Source organism: Tiliqua scincoides, unplaced genomic scaffold (assembly GCF_035046505.1).
Source record: "Tiliqua scincoides isolate rTilSci1 unplaced genomic scaffold, rTilSci1.hap2 HAP2_SCAFFOLD_95, whole genome shotgun sequence".
NCBI classification, from domain to species: domain Eukaryota; kingdom Metazoa; phylum Chordata; class Lepidosauria; order Squamata; family Scincidae; genus Tiliqua; species Tiliqua scincoides.
The window spans coordinates 22,501-27,500 of record NW_027101675.1 but is presented as its reverse complement, the minus strand read 5'-3'; positions in this window follow the sequence as shown (position 1 = coordinate 27,500).

Below are 5,000 nucleotides of genomic sequence, written 5' to 3'. Positions count from 1 at the left end.
GTAAGTATAGGCGGCGGGAGCCCAGGTCTACCCATTGTAAATATAGGCGGCAGGAGCCCAGGTCAACCCATTCTAAGTATAGGCGGCGGGAGCCCAGGCCTACCCATTGTAAGTATAGGCGGCGGGAGCCCAGGTCCACCCATTGTAAATATAGGCGGCAGGAGCCCAGGTCTACCCATTCTAAGTATAGGCGGCGGTAGCCCAGGTCAACCCATTCTAAGTATAGGCGGCAGGAGCCCAGGTCTACCCGTTCTAAGCACAGGCGGCAGGAGCCCAGGTCTACCCACTGTAAGCACAGGAGGAGGGAGCCCAGGTCTTCCCATTCCGAGCATAGGCGGCAGGAGCCCAGGTCTACCCATTCTAAGCATAGGCGGCGGGAGCCCAGGTCTACCCATTCTAAGTAGAGGCGCGAGGAGCCCAGGTCTACCCATTGTAAGCATAGGCGGCGGGAGCCCAGGCCTACCCATTGTAAGTATAGGCGGCGGGAGCCCAGGTCTACCCATTGTAAATATAGGCGGCAGGAGCCCAGGTCTACCCATTGTAAATATAGGCGGCAGGAGCCCAGGTCTACCCGTTCTAAGCATAGGCGGCAGGAGCCCAGGTCTACCCATTGTAAATATAGGCGGCGGGAGCCCAGGTCCACCCACTGTCAGTATAGGCGGCGGGAGCCCAGGTCTACCCACTGTAAGCACAGGAGGCGGGAGCCCAGGTCTTCCCATTCCGAGCATAGGCGGCAGGAGCCCAGGTCTACCCATTCTAAGCATAGGCGGCGGGAGCCCAGGTCTACCCATTGTAAGTATTGGCGGCAGGAGCCCAGGTCTACCCACTGTAAGCATAGGAGGCGGGAGCCCAGGCCTACCCATTCTGAGCATAGGTGTCAGGAGCCCAGGTCTACCCACTGTAAAGATAGGCGCTGGAAGCCCAGGTCAACCCATTGTAAGTATAGGCGGCGGGAGCCCCGGTCAACCCATTCTAAGTATAGGCGCGAGGAGCCCTGGTCTACCCATTCTAAGCATAGGCGGGAGGAGCCCAGGTCTACCCACTGTAAGCATAGGAGGCGGGAGCCCAGGTCTACCCATTCCGAGCATAGGCGGCAGGAGCCCAGGTCTACCCGTTCTGAGCACAGGCGGCAGGAGCCCAGGTCTACCCGTTCAAAGCATAGGCGGGAGGAGCCCAGGTCTACCCACAGTAAGCATAGGAGGCGGGAGCCCAGGTCTACCCATTCTGAGCATAGGCGGCAGGAGCCCAGGTCTACCCGTTCTAAGCACAGGCGGCAGGAGCCCAGGTCTACCCACTGTAAGCACAGGAGGAGGGAGCCCAGGTCTTCCCATTCCGAGCATAGGCGGCAGGAGCCCAGGTCTACCCATTCTAAGCATAGGCGGCGGGAGCCCAGGTCTACCCATTGTAAGTATTGGCGGCAGGAGCCCAGGTCTACCCACTGTAAGCATAGGAGGCGGGAGCCCAGGCCTACCCATTCTGAGCATAGGTGTCAGGAGCCCAGGTCTACCCACTGTAAAGATAGGCGCTGGAAGCCCAGGTCAACCCATTGTAAGTATAGGCGGCGGGAGCCCCGGTCAACCCATTCTAAGTATAGGCGCGAGGAGCCCTGGTCTACCCATTCTAAGCATAGGCGGGAGGAGCCCAGGTCTACCCACTGTAAGCATAGGAGGCGGGAGCCCAGGTCTACCCATTCCGAGCATAGGCGGCAGGAGCCCAGGTCTACCCGTTCTAAGCACAGGCGGCAGGAGCCCAGGTCTACCCGTTCAAAGCATAGGCGGGAGGAGCCCAGGTCTACCCACAGTAAGCATAGGAGGCGGGAGCCCAGGTCTACCCATTCTGAGCATAGGCGGCAGGAGCCCAGGTCTACCCGTTCTAAGCACAGGCGGCAGGAGCCCAGGTCTACCCACTGTAAGCACAGGAGGAGGGAGCCCAGGTCTTCCCATTCCGAGCATAGGCGGCAGGAGCCCAGGTCTACCCATTCTAAGCATAGGCGGCGGGAGCCCAGGTCTACCCATTCTAAGTAGAGGCGCGAGGAGCCCAGGTCTACCCATTGTAAGCATAGGCGGCGGGAGCCCAGGCCTACCCATTGTAAGTATAGGCGGCGGGAGCCCAGGTCTACCCATTGTAAATATAGGCGGCAGGAGCCCAGGTCTACCCATTGTAAATATAGGCGGCAGGAGCCCAGGTCTACCCGTTCTAAGCATAGGCGGCAGGAGCCCAGGTCTACCCATTGTAAGTATAGGCGGCAGGAGCCCAGGTCCACCCACTGTAAGTATAGGCGGCGGGAGCCCAGGTCTACCCACTGTAAGTATAGGCGCTGGGAGCCCAGGTCTACCCATTGCAAGTATAGGCGGCAGGAGCCCAGGTCTACCCATTGTAAGTAGAGGCGCGAGCAGCCCAGGTCTACCCATTGTAAGTATAGGCGTCGGGAGCCCAGGTCTACCCACTGTAAGTATAGGCGCTGGGAGCCCAGGTCTACCCATTGCAAGTATAGGCGGCAGGAGCCCAGGTCTACCCATTCTAAGTATAGGCGCTGGGAGCCCAGGTCTACCCATTGCAAGTATAGGCGGCAGGAGCCCAGGTCTACCCGTTCTAAGCACAGGCGGCAGGAGCCCAGGTCTACCCACTGTAAGCATAGCAGGCGGGAGCCCAGGTCTACCCATTGTAAGTATAGGCGGCAGGAGCCCAGGTCTACCCATTGTAAGTATTGGAGGCGGGAGCCCAGGTCTACCCATTCTAAGCATAGGCGGGAGGAGCCCAGGTCTACCCACTGTAGGCATAGGAGGCGGGAGCCCAGGTCTACCCATTTTAAGTATAGGCGGCAGGAGCCCAGGTCTACCCATTCTAAGTATAGGCGCGAGGAGCCCAGGTCTACCCATTGTAAGTATAGGCGGCAGGAGCCCAGGTCTACCCATTCTAAGTATAGGCGGCAGGAGCCCCGGTCAACCCATTCTAAGTATAGGCGCGAGGAGCCCAGGTCTACCCATTGTAAGTATTGGCGGCGGGAGCCCAGGTCTACCCACTGTAAGGATAGGCGCTGGAAGCCCAGGTCTACCCATTCTAAGTAGAGGCGGCAGGAGCCCAGGTCTACCCATTGTAAGTATAGGCGGAAGGAGCCCAGGTCTACCCATTCTAAGTATAGGCGGCAGGAGCCCAGGTCTACCCATTCTAAGCATAGGCGCGAGGAGCCCAGGTCTACCCACTGTAAGCATAGGAGGCGGGAGCCCAGGTCTACCCATTCTAAGCATTGGCGCGAGGAGCCCAGGTCTACCCATTGTAAGTATAGGCGGCGGGAGCCCAGGTCTACCCATTGTAAGTATAGGCGCGAGGAGCCCAGGTCTACCCATTGTAAGTATTGGAGGCGGGAGCCCAGGTCTACCCATTCTAAGCATAGGCGGGAGGAGCCCAGGTCTACCCACTGTAGGCATAGGAGGCGGGAGCCCAGGTCTACCCATTGTAAGTATAGGCGGAAGGAGCCCAGGTCTACCCATTGTAAGTATAGGCGGCAGGAGCCCAGGTCTACCCATTCTAAGTATAGGCGCGAGGAGCCCAGGTCTACCCATTCTAAGTACAGGCGGCAGGAGCCCAGGTCTACCCATTCTAAGTATAGGCGGCAGGAGCCCCGGTCAACCCATTCTAAGTATAGGCGCGAGGAGCCCAGGTCTACCCATTGTAAGTATAGGCGGCAGGAGCCCCGGTCAACCCATTCTAAGTATAGGCGCGAGGAGCCCAGGTCTACCCTTTGTAAGTATAGGAGGCGGGAGGAGCCCAGGTCTACCCATTGTAAGTATTGGCGGCGGGAGCCCAGGTCTACCCATTCTAAGCATAGGCGGGAGGAGCCCAGGTCTACCCACTGTAGGCATAGGAGGCGGGAGCCCAGGTCTACCCATTGTAAGTATAGGCGGAAGGAGCCCAGGTCTACCCATTGCAAGTATAGGCGGCAGGAGCCCAGGTCTACCCATTGTAAGTATAGGCGCGAGGAGCCCAGGTCTACCCATTCTAAGCATAGGCGGCGGGAGCCCAGGTCTACCCATTGTAAGTATAGGCGCGGAAGTCCCGATGGGGTCGAATTTGACGCGCGTTCCCCAGAAGCGGTTCCAGGAGGTCGGGCGGATCCTGGGGCCGAACCCCGGTTGTCCGGACGGCACACCCGCCTCGGGCGTGTTCTCCCGGGTATATGGGGAAGGTGTCCCGATGGGGCTCGAATGTGACGAGCGTGCCCCAGAAGCGGTTCCAGGAGGTCGGGCGGATCCTGGGGCCGAACCCCGCGCGTCCGGACGGCTCACCCGACTCGGGCGTTCCCTCCCGGTTAGAGGGGGGGAAGGCGTCTTCGGCTTGGGCTCCGGAAGTCAGCGCTCCGCACGGGGGAGCCCAGGCGCGCCCGGGCAGTGTGCCGCCCCGTCCTTCACGGGGCCCAGGCCTACCCTACCCTACCCGGGCTGGGCGCAGCGCCGAGTCCCGCGGGGAGCCCCGGTCTACCCGTTCTAAGTACGGGCGCTCGGAGCCCAGGTCTACCCATTGTAAGTATAGGCGCGGAAGTCCCGATGGGGTCGAATTTGACGCGCGTTCCCCAGAAGCGGTTCCAGGAGGTCGGGCGGATCCTGGGGCCGAACCCCGGTTGTCCGGACGGCACACCCGCCTCGGGCGTGTTCTCCCGGGTATATGGGGAAGGTGTCCCGATGGGGCTCGAATTTGACGAGCGTGCCCCAGAAGCGGTTCCAGGAGGTCGGGCGGATCCTGGGGCCGAACCCCGCGCGTCCGGACGGCTCACCCGACTCGGGCGCGTCCTCCCGGGCATATGGGGAAGGTGTCCCGATGGGGGTCGAATGTGACGAGCGTGCCCCAGAAGCGGTTCCAGGAGGTCGGGCGGATCCTGGGGCCGAACCCCGGGCGTCCGGACGGCACGCCCGACTCGGGCGTGTCCTCCCGGGTATACGGGGAAGTTGTCCCGATGGGGGTCCAATGTGACGAGCGTGCCCCGGAAGCGGTTCCAGGAGGTC